The following is a 20,767-nucleotide window of genomic DNA, read 5'->3' on the forward strand; positions in this document are numbered from 1 at the left end:
GTGGGAAACTCTAAAGGGTTTCGTCAGAGGGGTCTGCCACGCTAAAGAAAATGGCATATTGAAACTTATACGACGGGAGCTGACAATTTGTGAAGGGAAACTAAAACAACTCGAACTTCAGCGCGTGAGCGCAACCAACCCGAACATACCAGTCGCTCTGAGAGAAGAGCTACAAAAATTCAATAGCGCAGCAGATCGAGAAGTGAAATTTCTAAACCGCAACAGTCTAATCAGACAATACGGCGAGGGTCAAAGACCGGGCGCCCTCCTGGCAAACCTGGTCAAGGCACACAATAAACTAGCGCCAATTGAAAGGATTCAGACCAGGCAGGGACACTTCGTCCACACTGATGAAGACATAGCAGAGGAATTCAGGCTTTTCTATCAAGACCTATACAGCAACAGCCACAACAACGACCCACAAGTCTCGTTGGAATACCTCGAAGACGCAGAGTTATACTGGGTCGAGCACTCCCTGCGGGAACCACTGAACGACCTAATCACACAAGAGGAGATCACAGAAGCCATCAAATCCCTCCCTAGCTCAAAAGCTCCTGGCCCAGATGGCCTAACAGGAGAGTTTTACAAAGCCTTCGCCACCACCCTCGCCCCCCTCCTGGCGACAGTATATGCCGAAGCACTAGAAAAGGAGACTCTCCCCCATTCCTCCCGTGAGGCCAACGTCATCCTCCTGCATAAACCAGGCAAGCCACCAGAGGATTGTGCGTCGTACAGGCCCATCTCCCTCCTCAACCTCGACAACAAAATACTCGCAAAAGTGCTTGCCAACAGGCTACTACCATTGATGCCCACCCTCGTCCTAGCAGACCAGGCAGGCTTCATTCCTGGCCGCAACACGACCTTCGGCATCAGGAGGCTGTTCAGCGTCATTGAAGCACTAGATCCCTCAACTCAAGCAATAGCGGTCCTCCTCGACGCTGAAAAGGCATTCGACTCGGTGGAATGGCCATTTATGTTCGCTGTACTCACCAGAATGGGTCTGGGAGCCCGCTTTGTCAAACTAGTTTCGTTATTATACAACGAGCCACGCTCCAACATCATTATAGGCACGGCAAAATCGGCTCCAGTGATACTCCAGCGAGGCACCAGACAAGGCTGTCCACTTTCAGCATTGATCTTCGCCCTGGTGATGGAACCGCTGGCCTCCATCCTAAGAGAACATCGACAACAAAGAGGTCTTGTTATCGGACCACACAAGCTCATAATATCCCTCTACGCAGACGACGTGGTCCTATTCGTCCGCAATCCCGAAGAGAACCTGAACCCTGTCATGAGGGAAGTAATCAAATTTGGAACAGCCTCTGGCCTGAAAATCAATCAGTCAAAGTCCATCATCTTCCCGCTGACTCCAGCCACCAAACCCTTTGTAGATGACTTCCAATTCACATGGAAAACGTCCAATGTCCGCTACCTGGGAATCCAAATGTCCTTGAACTATCACGAGGTGTTCCGTGACAATTACGAAGAGGTGACCAAGTCCCTCCAGGAAAAAGTGACAAGATGGAAGACCCTGCCACTAACGCTTTGGGGAAGGGTCTCCCTAGTTAAGATGGTGATCCTACCAAAATTACTCTACCTGTTTTCCAATATTCCAATATTCCTTCCTCAAACTTATCTGAAGAGACTGAAGAGCATGGTCCTTGAACTTCTATGGGCAAATAAACCGGCCAGAGTGGCATATGCAACGCTAACACTTCCGGTGACAAGTGGTGGCCTTGCCCTCCCGGACCTGGAAAAGTACTTCTGGGCAGCGCAAGCACAATTTCTCAGTCACTGGTACGCCTCCCACACAATCAGACCCCACGTTCAGGTGGAACGGGCGCTGGCAACACCGAATCTGTTAACCGCAGTTATCTTCAGTCAAATTCCCATTCCCAACTCCACCATGAACGTAATGCTCTCAACTTACAAAGTGTGGCTGCGACTGGCCCAAAGGCAAGGGGTAAAAACGAGATACTCCCCACTGTTACCAGTTAAATTCATTCCAGGAGTTCCACTCACATCTGAAAAAGTGTTTCATCAGTGGGCCGAAAAGTTGAAAATTGAGACTCTGGGGGATCTCTTCACAGAAGACGGCTTTATAACTCCGCAACAAGCTAAAGCGAAAGGAGGCACCACCGCACTCGATGTATTCCTCTACTTCAGGACCCGTTACACATTTCAAGCGATCCTACCAGATTTCCCAAGACAGCCACGGACCTGGCAATTACTTCACAACGCCATTCAAGCGCAAGGTGAAGGCAAGCTAGTGTCACAAATCTACAAAGCTATTACTACCGATGCATCATCTAAACTCGGCCAAGCAAAGACCAGATGGGAAAGAGCCCTGCACAGTACAATATCAGAGGAAGACTGGACTTTCATCTTGAAGCAGACTCAAAAAATCGCCCTCAACACACGCTTTAAACTAATCCACTTCAACTTCCTACACCAGACCTACTATACACCTGCGAAAGCGAACAAACATCACCCTGAAACAGCTGCGAAATGTGAGAGATGTGGGGAACATTCGGCAGACTTCGTCCATTTGGCATGGGACTGCCCCGAAATAACACCATTCTGGAATCAAGTCTTGGAGACAACAGCAGCAATAGTGGGAGAGGCGATACAGCCGAGCCAGACTGCGGCATTGCTGGGTATGACGAGGCTGCTCGCTGCCCCGACAAGGAAACTGACAGGTCTTCTGTTGACACTGGCCCGAAGGAGAGTGGCCATGTCCTGGGGCCGAGGCCCCCCTCCATCGTTCAGCGCCTGGCGCAAAGATATCCTTTACTGCCAGGATGTGGAAACAGACTTTGTCAAGCTACTTCCCCTACATGCCCGACCTCCAGACATCTGGGGACCGTTGATAACATTCTTGCTAAGAGAATCGGAGGAGGTCTTTACCAGCCAACCAGTTGCCTCAGACACAAGAGAAGGGTCTCAGTGAAGGCACAGGACTAGCAGCACTATTTCCATGCTACATCGACCTGGAAACAAGACAGCACGAACAGTAGAATCATGGGCCGAGCGAGGGGGTGGGGAGGGGAGCGGTGGGAGGAGGACAGGTGTGTGGGACACGGCGCAGAGTTAAGTCCACCCTAATGTGGGTGTGTATTTGTTATTATGTCGTTACAGGATTACACAAAAACCAAAAATAAAGGTTTTAAAAAAAAAAACAAGGCGGTCTTAGTCAGGTAGTCAACAATAACCCAGATGGTATTGTACCCCGTAACTGGTGGCAAATCTACTATAAAGTCCATTGAAATCATATACCAAGGTAATCTAGGAACAGGTAGTGGCTGTAAAAGCCCCATGGGTTTGGTGTGTGAAGATTTACCTTGGGCACAAACAGTACAGGTCTTGACATAGTGATTAGTATCCGTTTTCATGGTTGGCCACCAGCTCCACCTGTTGAGTAATTCTAAAGTCTTTCGGGTACCAGGGTGTGCTGAGATTTTAGAATCGTGACACCACTGAAATGCCAGAGAACGAGTTGCATTGGTAGGAAGAAAGATTTTCTCATGAACATAGGGTAATGAGTGCACAACCTGAATACCTTCTTCTTTGATGGTCTGTGGATTCTGCTCCACCCAAGCCATCAGGAGAGATCTTAAAGAAGCGTCTACATTGCAGCCACACACCACCTGTTGAGGAAGCAAAACAGAGGTAGGAGCAGGTTTCGATATCGTGGTTCCAGGAATGCGTGAGAGAGCGTCTGCCTTAGAGTTACATGAACCAGGATGATATGTGATCGTGAAGTTAAAAGCGGAAAAGAACTCATGCCACCGGGCCAACCGCGCTGTAGTGCATTTCAGTGATTGGAGGGAGACCAAATTGCGATGATCAGTGTATACCTGAACAGGTTAATTCGTACCCAGTAAATGATGCCTCCAAACCATTCATGCGTCTCTGACGGCTAACAGTTCTCTTTCAGTAATGGTATAGTTCAGTTCATGAATGGTAAGTTTCCTGGAATGATAAGCTACAGGATGAAGGGCATTCGAATCACGACAAGCCTGGGATAACACCGCACCTACTGCATTGTCTGAAGCATCCGCTTCGACCACAAAAGGCAGGTCTGGATTTGGGTGTAGAAGAACAGGGGCCGTGCTAAAGGTTAACTTGAGTGAATCGAAAGCTTGTTGAGCTGCTGTATCCCATACAAATGACTTCTTGCTACTGGTCAAGGCGGTCAATGGAGCTACTATCTGAGAAAAAGAACGCACAAAACGCCTATAAAAATTGGCAAAACCCAAGAAGGATTGTAATGATTTCAAATCCTTCAGAGTCGGCCAATCCAGAACGGCCCTGACCTTAGCTGTACTCATTTGTATTCCCTGATCTGTGATTTCGTACCCCAGAAACTCCACAGAGGATACATGAAAAACACATTTCTCCATCTTGGCGTACAGTGAATGTTCTCTTAATCGTTGAAGAACTAAACCGACATGGTGTACGTGATAGATCAGAATATCGTCTAGGTTAATGACGAGAAATCGATCCGTCATATCCTGGAAAATGTCATTGACGAAATGTTGGAAGGTCGCCGGAGCATTGCACAAACCGAAAGGCATTATACAATACTCGAAAAGGCCATACTTGGTCTTGAATGCCGTTTTCCACTCGTCCCCTCTCCGGATTCTGACTAGATTGTAAGCGCCGCGTACATCCAGTTTGGTAAAGATTTTCGAGGACCCAAGCTGGTCAAGTGAGACCGATATCAAAGGAATTGGGTATTGATTTCTGATGGTAATGGCGTTCAAGGCCCGATAATCTATACAAGGTCTTAGGTCCCCTTCCTTCTTGGGTACGAAGAACATAGGGGATGCAGCGGGTGAACGTGAATGAAGAATGAACCCAGACTTCAATGATTTGTCAATATACTCTTTAAGAATCATGTCTTCTTTCTGCGTAAGAGAGTAGATACGTCCGGTAGGTATCTTTGCCCCAGGGATCAAGTCAATAGGACAATCATACGGCCTATGAGGTGGAAGAGATTCGGCTCCTGTAGCATCAAATACATCTCTAAAGGACATATATTCCTTTGGAAGACTGTGGCCAATGACCGCTCCAATGGAGGAAACACCGTTTAACAACGGTCGAGATGGATTACTAGGTTCTGGAGTCGAAGCGAAACAAGAAGACTCACAATGAGGGGACATGAATTCCAGTTCCCCAGTATTCCAATCCACCACAGGATTGTGGAGTTTTAACCAAGGCAGGCCTAATATCAAACGGAGTTGGGGTGCTGCTATAATATCAAAGCTGATGGTTTCAACATGACCTTGATTTATGGTTAGCATTAATTCAACCGTTTGTTCCGTGACTAAACCAGAAAGCAACGTTGTACCGTCCACAGCATTGACCATCTCTGGTTGGGTTTTTTGTACCCTTGGAATACCCAACCTTTTGGCAAAGCCATTATCAATATAATTACCTGTCGCTCCTGGATCTAGTACAGTATTGATGAACCACTTCTGATCTGGAGAGCAGGAACAACGGCTCGGAATGGAAAAAGGCCTCGAAATCAGGGAGTCAAGAAAAGATGAGTTTGGCAGTCTGACTCCTTCTACTGTCGAGCTTTGGCATTTTCCTGAAGTTTGGGTTTCTCAGTACAGGCTTTTAATAGATGTTCTGATGACCCACAATAAAACATAGATTGTTTCTTTTTCGTAATTCCCTTTCTTCCTGGGTTAGTGGACCACGGACGGCACCTATCTGCATTGGTTCTGAAGCACCCGATACAGTAGCTGGAGGGGCCAAAGGTGTGGAAGATCTTTTTTCACCCCTTCTTTCTGCTCATCGGGAGTCTATTTGGAGGACCATATCTAAGAGTTTGGGAAACGTGGTGGGTACAATCGGGACCGTGGACAAAGTATCTTTAAGCGAATCTGACAATCCATGACAAAACATAGAGGTTTTTTTATCTTCCGGCCAGCCGGCCTCTGCGACTAACTGGTTAAATCTAGCTAAATAGGCCAACAAAGATGATTCACCCTGATGTAAAGTTAACAATTCTAGATCTGTGGCTTGGGTTTTATAACGAGTATCAAAGACCCGACTCATAGCTGAAATCAGAGCATCACAATCAAATAATAAGGGGCTACCTTGTTCAAGTAAAGGATTGGCCCAGGAGGCGGCTGTGCCACCAAGATGAGACAATAAGAATGCCGCCTTTGTTTTAGAGTCAGGGACTGAAGATGGTCTGCATAGAAAATGCAAGCGACATTGATTTAGGAAGGTGCGATAAGTACGGCGATCGCCGCAGATCCGTTCAGGTTGAGCTAATGGGAAATGAGCTGTCATAAAGACGGGTCCCGTTTCCTGTCCTGCCAATGCCCCTCCTGCACCAGAGGGTGCCGTTGGATTTGGAGCAGGAGGTTTAGCTGGTATCATGCCGGCTTGTATTTCATTAATACGTTGTTGAGTGGCGGTATGAGCAGCTGTCATATCTGCACGTAACTCAGTAACCATATGCATGATTTGGGCCAGGGTGTCGTTTGGGTCCATTATAAGGCTTCTGATTTTGTCAGGATCGCCTGTGCGGGCTTGCCCTCGTAGTGTAGCCGATGAATTCTACCCTACAATATAACCCTGTGTGTGATTACAATGAAACCAACACCAGGGATCGATTGTTTGGAAGAATGGACCCAAACGCGTGGCAGAAGACTCCCTAAACCGGAAAGGAAAAGATTGGTTCACAAGAATCTTACTTCTTTCCTAAGCAAAAATGTAACAACTAAATAAGTCTAATACATTAATGTAGATACTCAAAGACCCCAAGGGAAGAAGCTTGAAAACAGTATCCCAGAATGGGAGCCCTGGAACTCTGATTCTAAGCACAAGAGGAAACACAATGGAAAAACTTCTAAATACTCACAAGTGACCAAAGCATGAAGGAAAAGCAAAACAGGACAGACACTTCTTACCATAGGTGGTTCAGGAGACCAAATAGAGGCAGGACAAGTGCTCCAAAATAAGACTGTAAGGTACAACAGGCCTGGGACTATTCCCGACAGCACGCAAACGCCTAGGGAGAGGAAGTCCCACAAGTACACACGACGAAACGAGGACGCTTCCCCCTTTCTTCCCAGGGTACAAATGGCAGTCTCTAGTCCATACCGAAGAAAGGCGAGGAGGGGTACCCACAGTCTTATGCAGGAGAGCACTTGCGTTGATATGGGTCCGTGGTGGTTTAGTGGTCTGGAAGTTTCCGGATCAAAGTACGAGAGAAGGACAATCGGGAGGCAAAAGGCAAACCGTTAAGCAGTCCGGGTCGGCAACGTGCAAGACGCAAACAGCATTGAAATCAGGAGGCGAAGGCAATCCGTTAAGCAGTCCGGGTCGGCAACGTGCAGGAAGCAAACAGCGTTGAAATCGAGAGGCGAAGGCAATCCGTTAAGCAGTCCGGGTCGGCAACGTGCAGGAAGCAAACAGCATTGAAATCGTGAATAGACCCACAGGTAGTGGGAACAAGGCACAGAAGAGGAAGGGGAAATGGTGGGTACGGAGATGGCAAGGAATAAGTCTCTTACTAGACTTTCACACCGGCAATAATCACAAAGTAGGCAACTTGACAGCAAGAACAAAACATAGTTCGCAACTAATCAGAAGCAATGAGTGTCGGGAGAGGAGGAGTTTTATGAAGTTACGGTCATATGATCGTAACGTGCGTCTGACGTCGGATGCATCGGAGTCTCGCACTCAATTTCCATGGCAACCGCCACCGGAAAGAGAAAGAGGTGTACTTTCGTATTGGCCGGGGTCTGCAAGATGTTTCTTTATCCCTAAAAGGGGTTTTATGTGTTGGCGTCTGTGAGCGCGTGTGTGTACTTCGTACCCTGGAACGTCAATACTGTCTCTGACAATACGGAGACGGAATCGACCTCCCTTGTTTCCTGACAGGCGGAGAGTAGAAGCAGGCAGATATAGAAAGAGGCTGTTGCAATAGTCCAGCCTAGAGAGAACCAGAGCTCTGGAGATAGTGAGCTTCTGGGGGAAGGAGAGGACTTCTTAGAGACATCAGAGATGTGAGGCGAGAAGGAGAGTGTGGAGTCGAAGATGACCCCTACGTTTTTAGCCTTGCAGGTGGGAGCAGGAAGAGGGCCAATATAGGCTGGTCAGAGAGCTACAGGAAAGGAGGGAGCAGGAGTTCCAAAGAGGAGAATCTCAGTCTTACTGGCATTAAGGCAGAGGTCATTGGCGGCACACCACTCCTGGATAGCAGGCAGACAGTCAGAGATGAGGGAAGTAGAGGAGGAGGCCGAGGGTAGCCTGAGGATGAGCTGGGTGTCATCCGCATAGCACTGAAAGTTGGGGCAGAGAGCGGCAATGCGGTGGGCAAGGAGTGCCAGGTATTGGTTGAACAGCCAGGGAGAGAGGTTAGACCCCTGGAGGTCACCACAGGTAGAGGAAAAGTACAGACAGTCAGAGATGAGGGAAGTAGAGGAGGAGGCCGAGGGTAGCCTGAGGATATCACAGCCTGTGGCAAGTTTCTTTTGCAGGTCTGTTTATTTGTCACAAAATCGGTTTGCTTAATTGTACAATTTCAAATGTTCTTGCACACATCATGAATTAAAATCCACAAATCTGTGTGTTGGGTGTATTTAAAGCGTAAAAATACAATGCAATGGAAAAGCACAGCTGAGATTTTATATGACAAGCATCAATCATTACTCTGGTATTTGTATTCTCCCCTTGATAATGGTGTAAATTAAGCTAAAATCATTCACTTTTGGGTATAACATTCTCTATAACATTTTTTCTTTAAAGAATGTTGGTGAAAGATATATGGCGTATTGGGAGAGAGACCTGGGGCGCCCCTTGGAGCCAGAGGCATGGAGCAGAATATGGTCAAGGCTTCAAAAAAGCACCCAGTGTGTTACCAATAGGGAAGGAGGATATAAAGTATGCTACAGGTATTATATCACGCGAACCCAACTGTTCAAATATGGCGCCAGCCCCTCACCAAACTGCTGGAGAGGCTGGCCCCAAGAGGGATCGCTATTCCATCTTCTATGGGATTGCCCGAAAGCAGCACACTATTGGAAAGGAGTGGTGAATCACATCCAGACAATCACGGGCCTCTCCATTCCATGGGACCCCGGAATCATTCTGATGGGGGACACTGGGGACGGGGACATGCCACTATCGGGGAATATGGCCCGCTTGTGCACACAATTGTTAACATCAGCCAAGATTGCCCCCGCTTGACTTTGGAAGCACCCCGAAGGACCCTCTATCCCGCTATGGTGGGCTTAGTGCTGGGACATTGTCACAGCGGAAAAAATTACAGCACTTCGCATGGGCAATCTAAACCCCTTCCGAAACACATGGGCTCCATTCATGGCCTACGCAGAAGGCTACCCGGGTCTTATGCAAAAAACTCCAACAACCTGCTGGCTGGATTGAATCACAAGTTGAAGCACTATTTCCAGGCAGAGTTTTCCACCACTGGTCCTCCGGTTCTACTGCCAGATGCCGCAAAGAATGAACTGTGCTATAATTTATGCTTTTGCTAATACTGATGCCAATTGTCTAACTGTTGTTTCTTTTCTTTGACAATAAATAAAATATCCATGTTGAAAAAAAAAGAAATGTTGGTTTATTCTGTGACTTGTGTACTTTACAAGTCAGGTCTACTCAACAGGGTTTTATTTTAGTTCATGAAAGTCAAACATTCACAAATACTTGCACCCTCACCCTACTATATGAGAAGAACTGGAAAACAGTTTGGTTAAGCGCAGAAATTACATACTTAGATCAAGTCCCATTTTCACCTGTTGAAGTGTGTGATCCTGAGAAACTCAATTAACCTGTCATATTTGCCATTTGCTAAATGTTTTTAAATTGTGCAGGCCTTAAGAGTGATTTTGTACTAAGTGTACTCTTGAAAAAACCTCACTATCGTTGAACTGAGTATAGTGTTGCTCCATCTACAATAATGCTGACCATTGATATATTGCACACCACAACGTCATGTGTTGCTTTGCTCACTGAAAGCAATAACCATTTAAAAATCATGGCCCTCTTCTAATCTCTTAGAGTGGCACAATATTGACATATAGTGTGGACATGGGCATCATAAAAGTGTTTTGCAGGGTCAATGCTAGTTTATATTGTGGGCATGGATATTGCAGTGGTAACATATATCGTGGGCATTATGAAACGCTTGCTGTAAAATGCTGCTGTGTACTGTTGATGACCTTGTTTCTGTTGCATTTGTTCATGAATTACCCTACATAACGGACTGTAAATTGTATAGATTTGTACCCAGTTTTTAACATACAAGTGTTCTGAAAAATGCTAAATGTTTACCCCCATACATCCCCCCAAAAGACGTATTTTGTTCAGTCTCGCGTACTCATTATTGGGTAATATGATTGCTGGTGCAGATGCTATTACGACGTATTGGTGCGTAGGAATTACTACTATGGTCAAATCAATGTCTGTAAATAGTACAATTGTAACCCTACTTATACGGCGGTGTTGTTCTGTTCTCACTGGCAAAGAGGAACAATCGCAGGTCTTAATTAAATGGTACACTCTTCTTTAATACACAGCAGTACTGCTGCTTGTCTTTTTATTAAAAATCAAATGTAATACCCTGTCAGCGTAAAATACATTTGCAATGAACCATGCCCTGGAGCCTTGGCATGTTGTTTTGACACGTGTCACATGTCACGCCCGGCGCCTACCACTGCTGCTGGGAGGAGTCGGCCGCTGCCTCTGCGGCTGAAGCATCAGGAAGCACTCCGGGCAGAGGCACTGCTGCTGGCTGCCCGGGAACCAGGAAGAGCGTAGGCAGAACTGTTAACACCGAGGCATTAGAGGCGTGCGGCGGAACTCACATCCCCGAGTCCTGTCTGGTAAGTAATAGACGTGCTTGTCGTTGCTGGCTATTCAGTCGTGCTTGTTGGTCTTGTTTACTCGCGAAATCCGCTGTGTTGTTGACTGACGATGGTCACGCGTGTCCTGTTTTCACTGTATTGTTGCCAATGGTAAGGTGTTGGGCGGGGGTATTCTCAAAACTTGCTCAGAGACGCCTGCACTAGACTCCTTTTTACTTCACATGCAAGTGTGGTATCACACTGAAAGGAAATGTGTGCGTTTTCACCGCCAACTGTGCAAGAAGCTGCTTTTATTAACGAATGGACATGTTTTTAGTATATGCTCTACTAGTGGTTTCAGTTAGAGGGAGAGGGAGTTTTAGTTCTGTAAAGTCTGCAGAATCAGTGGGCGCCATACCGGAAGGGCAATCTACTCCCTTATTTTAGCATCAAGTTAAGCCGTTCATTTAAAAACATGTATTTTGTTCTAAAAACGAAATGTGCAACTGAGTGGCAACCACATGGCTACATAGCAGTGTCTAGTGTACACAAACCGAACCTCAATCTGTAATGGCTAACTGTTACTCTGTTTTTTCTTTCGATTGTTCTCATTCCACCTGCCTGTTATTTTCCCAGGCTATTTATATTTAATGTTCCAATACCTAATCGTGTTAAGGTTTATGATAAGCTGAAATTGCACTGAAAAGGCAGTCCTTAAATTGTGCCTTTTTGTGCCAAGCAGGGACTTGATTCAAACTTAAATTCCAAATGCCGCATTTATTCCTGTCACGTTTACATATGCAGCACGTCATTTCTATGCACTTAATTTTGCTGAGACTATATTTTTGCTCTACTACGAATGAATAATGATATTGTAGTGATGTCTTGATTAACTTTATGGAACAAATTTGCTTGAGCACGTTTCTGAAAGTAGTGGGTATAATCTCCGTTTTAATGTTTACATGGAGCATGTTGCTCAGGTGTTGTCCTTGGATGTGAATCATCGCCCAACTTTTGAGTGGCATTGCATTTCAGTTAATGCGTAGTAGACTTTGGATACTTCTTTTTCCCCCTAGGGTGTTTTGTCGCTGAGGTAATTGGGCAAGTGGGCATAGGAGGGGAAGAGGCTTTCTCAAGGATGCATTTGTAGATTATGTAGAGCATTTTAACTTACCCACACATTGACTGGGTCCTGGAAGGATGGGCAATTGCAATGCCTAGCCACCCACTTCCTCCAAGAGTTTTAAACCGCCCCTTTTAAACCGCCCCAATGACACACATAAATATTTCAACAGCATTAAGTCTCTCTCTAAATCCCCACCCATCCTTAATATGCCCATATCCACCTCCAGTATGCAGCTCTAAAATACACATTGTCAGTCAGAGGCCCTGTTGCGCGTGAGTTTCCTGCTCCGTATGCCTGACGGCTTCACACGGCGAATACCTGTGGACTTTCTGCACTATTGATCCTTAAAACTGGTGCTGCGGGTAGACTCCACTCCCTACGGACTGAATTTAATTTTCTGAGGAGTCTCCCTGCCGTGATCCAGCCCACGCTTCTCTGGCGCCCATCCCGCCCTGTCTGCTGGACGCCGCGGGCAACTGTACACAGCCGCGCCAGGCCCTGCCTATGCTACGGAGTGAACGACTGCTGCTCCGAACATTTTGTTTAACATAAGAGCCCCAGGCCGCATGGGCCCCTGACCTCAGTTCTGGGGCGCTGCATTTTGGTCCCAGACTGATCTCGGGGACAGCACTGCTCTGTCGAACACCCGCCACTGGAGGGCCGGCGAGATGCTGGAGAGCGCAGTCTCTCGGGCCCGACTTCGAGCTGCTCCTCCCCACACATCCAAGCAGTGCCCACCCGCTTGCTCTTGCTGCAGACCCACCTTTATTATTTCTGCTGCGGTCCCGGTACTTCTGTCGATCTGCCCGACTCCACAGGGCGGCCGTTGCTCCACTGCCAGTGCCTGTGCTCTCGGGCTGCAGCTGTGTGGTGTGAGAGCCCGGGCCGCTCACTACCAGGCCTGGCCACTCCAGGCTGGGCTCAGGTGGTCTGCTTCTGGCACTCCATGCGCTGTGCCCGCTCCTCGCCCTGGGGCTCCTGCCTGCAGACCCTTCAGCTCTACGATATCCTGGTGGATGGAGCCATGACCTGCATTTAGAGGGACCCGACCCACGGAAGGCTCCTGAGCCCCCTGGCCAGTGGCGTCGCTAGGAGGGGACTGGGGAGGCTGGGGCCCCCCTGTGAAACCCTGTGCCCCCACTTGTACCCCCCCACCTAACACAAGCAGTGACCATGTTCTCCCCCTACATTTGTCTGTGTCCCCCCTACTTTTGAATTTGGCCCCCTCTGTGCCCCTCCTAAATTTGATTCCTGGCGACGCCACTGGCCCTGGCTTGTTGTCGAACCAGGTTGCGTCTGAAAACAAGACCACAACTACATTGTCTCTGCGGTGAGTGGCACGCGTGCAGGTGGCTCTTCTCTCCCTGCTTAGCTGCCCTGGCTCACCCTCGTGCCCCTCCTTTTATCCATTTTTGAATCCCTCCTCTGCTTGGGATCTGGCGGCCTCTTTTGGGCTAGCCTCTTGCCTTGGTGACATACCTGCACCACTTGAGGCCGTAACCTGTGCTTGGGGGTGGCCTGCCTCTCCTCTCCTGCTGCTGGTCCCTGTGGTCCCCGGTCCTGTGGACACCACGAGTGGGCAACGCCTCACCGCATGAATGAATGAACTGACGGCACATTACCTAATCACACCCGGTCAGAGGTTACGCACCACTCTCTTCTGCCTCCCGCTTATGGTGATCCTTACCTGCCTTGCTACCTTCACCACCAGGTGCCTTGCAGTCCCTCGGTACTCGCTGCTTCTCTGATCTGGGCCTGTTGGGCGTCGCTGCAACCCGTTTCGTTTACTACTTCCTTGCCATCTTTGTAGAGCGGCCTATGGATCCATATTGTTGGGAGACCTCCTTGCGGCGAAATCCCCAACATGGTCCCCACTGCTCCTCCTGCGCGGCTAGGACCCTGAGCCTAACTGACTGTGTTGTCTAACTGGTGTAGACCTCGCTCTATATTTAAAGGGTCAGTCTTGTCCGCCTCATTCATCCTCCTTACTGGCACCAACCCCTTGCTGAAACATCTCCGTACAGCTTCATACACACATTGTTCGGCCATGACCAAGGGGGCGGGCCGAAAACAGAGTTTAATTAACATGTTCACTAAGTCGACATCGAAGCCTGCCGGTGCGCTTCCAGAGGTTGATGTCCTCCCTGCAGTGCTAAGAAAACCCACTGAACTCCAGTGGATTATGGAGTATATGCGGGAGGGGTTCACAGCCCTGCACACGAAACTGGACAGAATGAGCGGGACAGTCCGCTCTATTAAAGGCCGGATGGACGTCCAGACAGGTCCAGGCGATTAGTATAAAGAACGAAGATTTTGAGTCTAGGTCGAGGTGCAATAACCTGCGCATAATTGGAGTGCCGGAGCACAAAGTTGATGGCTTCATGGAGGATTATGTGGAACGCATACTTCTTTCTCTACTAGACAGCCCCAAGCTTTCACCACAGTTCGCAATCGAACGGGTCTCTCGATCCCTAGCTGTGAAACCCAGACTCGGAGCACCGCCCCGGCCTATTATAGCCAGAGTCTTGAACTATCTTGATAGAGATGCACTGTTGCGTGCCGCCAGAGCCAAGGGCGAGCTGTTGCTTGGCTCTGCTAGGATCACCCTGTATCCGGATTTCTCTGTTGCCATCCAACTGGAGCGCAAGACCTTTCTGGCCGCCAAGAAAAGACTTCGGGAGCTAGGAGTAAAAATACTCCATGTTATATCCAGTGAAGCTAAGAGTCAAATATGCTGACAAGGTCTTCTTTTTCACCATCCTGGAGGAGGCCGGCAGGTTCCTCGACAAACATTTCCCTGGCTAGCTGCTAGTCCACTTCGCGCCATGTGGACCCCTCTTGATCCTCCTTAAATTGGGCCTTGACCGACAGATCGAAGGAGGTCCTCACCGATTACACACATGCTACCTACAGTGCTATTTTGATACTCCTGATATGTGCATCAAATTTTGCTTTTCTATGTCTTGCGTCTGTGCTGAAGCCGATCTTGGTTAGCGTGCACCCCCCCATCCAGAGTTGCAATTGTTGCTGTTGTTGTATGGAGTTTGGTTGGGGTTTCACTCCTCTAATTGGGAGGTGGTTGGGGTTAAGGGAGGGAAGGGCCAAAAGTTTAAAAGTCTGCTTGGCTTGCGATTGTGGAGACAAGACAAAGTTTATCTCTGCTTTGGTCATACCATGAATCAACTCGGTCATGCTTGGTCCAGATCACAGCTGACATATGTCTACAGTCTTAATGGCGGATGAGGGACTGCTATTCATGAGTTGGAATATCAGAGGGCTAGGCAACCCTATCAAGATGCGCAAACTGCAGCTCTATGCTGCAGTTTGCGCATCTTGGACACAGCGCCCAGGTCCTTTTATTTATTTATTTATTTATTTATTTATTTTACAAGAGACGCATGCACTGGCAGGCAGCTGCGACAGATTTGCCAAGTTATGGGGCACGCAGCGCTACTACACCATCTACTCAATACAGAGCCGAGGTTTGATGACCCTAGTGCATAAATCCTTTAGATTCCCTCACATAGAAACACATATGGATCCCCTGGGGCGCTATGTCCTAATACACGGTTTATTGTTGGACAGAGAGGTGGTCCTTCTGAATATATATATATATATATGGCCCAAATATGGACGATCCAGATTTTTACTCTCAACTCGTCTCTTTACTGGCCCATTTCCTCCTGGTTCCCATACTGGGGCGGGGACTTTAACACCATAGTTGACGTTGACCTAGATAGGTCCGGCACCAGGTCCTGTCAGTTGACTAGGGCGGCTAAAACTATTCTAGAGGCGCAAGCCTCGCTGGGCGTGGGTGACGCTTGGAGATTACTTAACCCTCTGTCCCGTGAGTTCTCCTTCTATTCTACTGTACACGATTCCCATTCATGGATCGACAGGTGGCTACTGTCGTATTCTCTCATGGGCCGGATAGGCCGGATGTCGATCCTGCCCTGGACCTTCTCCTACAACTCTCCGGTCACGGTGTCACTGAATTGGGTTGCCAAAGGTGGGGAGGCACGTACATGGAGACTTAAACCAAACGCATTGCTGGACCTGGTCTTCGAGTCCGAGCTCGGAGCGAGCATCAATGAGTTTTTTTTTTGGTAGACTCCCGGGCCACCCTATAGGAAGCCTTTAAAGTATATATCCGTGGGGTTGCCCTTGCAAAAGAGTCGGGGATCCTCGGAGCGATCCGTCGGTCCTTCCGGGAGAGTGAGCACCTACTTGCGCAACATGAGGCGCGGTACTTCTCATCCCCCTCCACTGCTACACTTGGACACTTTCAGGGGCCATGCGTATTGGGAGCGTAAGTTCCTTGATGATCCTCAATCGGCCGGACGATATGGAGAGGGAGAACGATCCGGCAGACTTCTGGCCTGACTGGTGCGGCAGGAGGGCAGCACGTGCCACATCCCCTTGATTAAGAGGGCGGGCGGAACCCCGGCTCACACTGCACATGAGATTAACAGGGAGTTTCAAGCCTTTTTTGAATCACTATATGCAAATAACGGTGCAGGCCCCCGGTCGGATGTTGACTCGTTCCTGGATGAGCTTCCAATCTCAGTGCTATTGGATTTATTTATTCAAATTTGTAGAGCGCACATCAGCCCGGGGGCATCGTGGCGCTTGTTACAGGCATATCTTAGTTGCAATAATACAATAATAACAAGGAATACATTATTTACAAAGGCAATATATTTGTACAAATTGCAAAGCAGAGTATTTACATGACATGGTGGGGGTCACAGATTATTGGGCAAGGAAGGAGGTCTTCAGTTTCCTACGATAAATCGGGAGCGAGTGTTCCGCTCTAATGTCTGCAGGAAGAGCGTTCCAGGTCTTGGCTGCAATGTAGGGGGAAGCTTAGGCCAGAGAGTCATTAGGCCGCCCTATGACTACTGAGGAGATACTGAGTGCCATTGAATCCCTCTCGGCAGGGAAGGGGGGCTTCAAGGGGCCTTTGGCGCCTTGCTTATGCGCTTCTGGGAAGAGGCATGTGTAGCTGCGAGGCTACCTCCCTCACTCTGAGAGGCAGCCCTGTCCGTGCTTCTGAAGCCTGACAAACCGCCCACTCAATGCAGCTCTTACTGGCCCATGTCGCTGATAAACAGTGATATCAAAATTTTTGCCAAGGTACTGGCCCTCTGGCTGGCCCCGTACATGCCTTTTATTGTCCACCCGGATCAAGCTGGGTTTATACCAGGATGATCCACGGGTCTCTTAATCTTCCACGCATTTTCAATATCCTGGCCAGGATAGATCCCGGGGCTCAGGTGATGGATGCAACATTGGACATGCAAATAGCCTTTGACTTCATCTTGTGGTGGTTTCTGTGGGCCGTAATGGAGAAAAGCAACTTCGGCCCCCACTTTCTGTCTTGGGTAAAGCTGCGGTACACCTCCCCGGTAGCCAGGGTCTGCACCAGCGGCCTCCAGTCCGCCCAATTTGACATCGCTAGGGTGGCCAGGCAAGCTGTCCCTTTTCGCCTTTGATATTCGCAGTGGCTATTGAACCCCTGGCCTACAGGATTCGCCAGAAACGCCCACAGGAGTGTGAGACTCATGGGTGCTCCAGAGATCATCTCACTCTACGCTGATGATGCACTGCTCTCCAGAGGTGAACCTTGCATCAATTATACAGGATGTTCTTTTTGGCAGTGTGTCCGGATTTAGGGTTAATTGCTCCAAATCAGAGCTGTTCCCCTGACAGATGCCACTGTTGTACCGCGTGGCCTCCTTGGGTCTGTTTGGTCTCCACTGAAGATAAAATATCTGGGGTGGTCGCTATATGACCACAACTATGGGGGCTATCTGTAGTCACTCAAGCAGAAGCTGATGGGCTGGTCTAAATTGCTCATCACAGCGGCGGGATGTGTCACACTCCTCAAAATGGTTGTGCTCCCACAGATCCTATACAGGTTCCTTAATGTCCCGCTCTGGCCGGGGACTGAATTCTTCATACGTCTCACTACAGCGATTAATGGCTTTGTCTGGCATTCTGGCTCGGTCCGATTGAAGTGGGACATGCTGGCAAGGCCATACGCCTAGGGAGGACTGGCCGCCCCAAACTTTGAGATGTAATGGATGGCTGCCGAGGCTCAGTTCGCTGCTCTCTGGTTTGACCCTCTCAGCTCTCATCCTCACACAAAACTAGAGCGTCAGGCAGCAGAGCACCGAGACATCCAGTCCCTGATCCTCCCCCCTGTGATCCGATACCTAGAAGCTACTGATCCCACGGGGGTCACGATATTCGCGTGGGACAGAATTTGGAAACGGGTGGGTGTCCCCCACCCATGTCATGGTGACTTCCCACTCTGGAGCTGTCTGCCTGGTGCCCCCTCACCCATGGTGTATAAGGCGACCGCAGACAGCTGGTCTACAGCTGGATTTGGCCTCCTGCAGGAAGTTTGCGCAGAAGGGTACTTCATTGAGTGGCACGATCTGCCCGAATCTGTGAAGGCGCACTACTCCAGATGGCTACAATATGCTGGCCTGTGTCGGAGGCTTAAGTGCAACTGGCAGGAATTCCCCTCAATCCCTCCTGATGATCCACTACTGGTGCTAGTTATGGGGGCTGATTCGGCTCACGAGGGGTGTCCAGGCTATACAGACTCTTGCAGGAGCGGGCATGTTGACCACTCGACAGGCTTAGCGAGGTGAAAGTGAGCGTCCCCCAAAAATGCAATGATAACTCCCCAATGAGAGTCAGTAATGGACACAACCCAGGAGGGAATGAGACCGGGACCAAGTGCGGGTGAAGATAAAGGTAAAGTTTATCCAAAATAAAATAGGGCAAGCAGAGAACTCTGCAAACTCAGAGAGCGCTCTGCCAGACAGTGGAAAAACATTAATATTTATTACAAAATCACATCATCAATGAGGTAAACTATAGGGGGCACATAAATCGTGGGGATCGGATGGCGAAGACTAGACACTATATAATCTTTAAGTCCAGTGCTCCAGGATTGGCGGAGGTCCACGTGGTGCCAGTGCGGGGTGCACGGGTCAGCTGGGCTCTTACGGGTGGAGCGCAGGGTCAGATGATGTCCGAGCTGTTACAATTTATTCTACATAGCAGTTGCCCTTTTGGCCACACATACCTTGACCATCATCTGAATTTAACACATGGGAGATATATTACTAAACATATGACCTGAACGATAAAAGTGAGAATACATGGGTCCAGGTGGCAAACTTATTAATGAGATTATGTTGTCACATTCATCAAGCATTCCTTTAGAAATCAGAAGACAATTATTTATTGTTCATCGTGAAGAGAATATATTGCCACACATGGGATCAGGGGCCTTGGGTGAGCTAGGGTGGTATGCTGGTGAGGGGCATGCAATCTTACTTCAAAAGGCACTGGGGTGAGGGGCTTATTGCCCATATTTCTTTAACCAGAGTCTGGGGTTGCCAGGCAAGTTCAGAGTGGCACCATGAGTCAGGGGGCTGAGGGGAGGGTGGATACTTGGTGCAGGCTCAGCGGAAGGGTGAGAGGTTACATTTGTAGCATCAGAGCATCAGTGAGAACAAGGTCCTTCAGCCATCAGCCCAGCATGAGAAGGGAGGGTGGTGGGGGCTGAGTGTGCGGCGCTGCAAGGCAGGGGAGAGGGAGAGCTCTGGGGCCTGTTGAGCTCGGTCCTGTTTCTTTTGTAGGGTTATGTGTGAATCATTAGGATGAGGTAAAACTAGATCATTGTGGTTGTAAGTACGTTGAATAATGAAAGAGCTTCTAATTACAATAGTATACATATGAGAAAAGTATATTAGTTACACATTTGTGAACCTACGTAATATTAGAAAACCATTGAGCATCTGGATCCTATACCTTGCATCATATTGAATAAGTAAATCAATATATCATACATCAGTGTGAGTTTCTGGCAAAGGATAATATTCAGCCAACAACATGGGCCTAGACATGCAACCCATAGCTTTATGCACAGTGAAATAGGTAAAGATCGTCTTGTTTCATTTCATAGAATCATTTCCTCAGTACACAACCTCAGGGGGGTATTTATAGAGGGATAATCAATGTGGGTGAAACAGAGTGGCACACAGGCGTGGGGTATGAATCTGTTACTTCAAAAGGGGAGCAAGGTTGGGGGGTTATCCACAGCATATGCTATAAATGTAAGGTCTGCAAGGGGACGGGACATGTTTGTGGAGATGGATTGTGTTTCCTAGACCCAAATGCTTGCCCAGTCATTTACAGGTCAGTGATGGACGGAGGAAGGTGAAAGATACAATGTCTGTCTTGTAACTTGTTCGCGCCTCGTCTCCTGTGAGAACAGGCCTGCTGCAGGGCCACAGAGGGGAGGAGGGTGAGAGAAGTGACTGGCCCAGCGCGCACAATCTCGAGGGGAGAGCTGCAGCCCTGCAGGCTGATTTCGCTCATGAGGCCTGTGTTACCATGTACAAAATGGAGTCGGAGTCAGGTTCAAAAAATGGAGTCTGTAATGAGCCTTTTGGTTGAGTTGTGCATCCATATGGGTCGTCCTGCGTCTATCCGGCAGCCCTGGCCACAGGCGCATCGGGTAGCCGTTGGACGAATCATAACGTGCTAGCGGGTTGGAATGGAGGGGGGGTCCTAGAAGACCTGTCCTACCATACAGAGGCCTGGGGCAGAGATCTGGGGATCGACAAAATGGAGGACATTTGGGAATCCATTTGCACTCGTACTGAGGGTGTCCCTTAATTCAAGATTCTGCCTTATCCAATTTAAGGTCCTGCACCGTTTCCACTGCACACCCGCTAGACTGCACAGAATGTCTGGGGAACGTTCTCCTAGATGCCCTAGATGC

General features: G+C 48.6%; 1 protein-coding gene across 4 annotated transcripts in view; it reads left to right on the forward strand.

Annotated features, from left to right (window-relative positions):
• Positions 1-10,720: 10,720 nt before the first annotated feature.
• Positions 10,721-20,767, forward strand: part of SGK3 (serum/glucocorticoid regulated kinase family member 3) — a 1,805,260-nt gene continuing 1,795,213 nt past the window's right edge. For all 4 annotated transcript variants that reach the window (XM_069621138.1, XM_069621137.1, XM_069621136.1 and 1 more), the window contains exon 1: positions 10,721-10,871. The gene's annotated coding sequence lies outside the window, so the exon portion shown is untranslated. The remainder of the gene's footprint in view (positions 10,872-20,767) is intronic.

The sequence above is a fragment of the Ambystoma mexicanum genome, chromosome 5q, assembly GCF_040938575.1.
Source record: "Ambystoma mexicanum isolate Mex_15411 chromosome 5q, UKY_AmexF1_1, whole genome shotgun sequence".
In the NCBI taxonomy this organism is placed as follows: Eukaryota; Metazoa; Chordata; class Amphibia; order Caudata; family Ambystomatidae; genus Ambystoma; species Ambystoma mexicanum.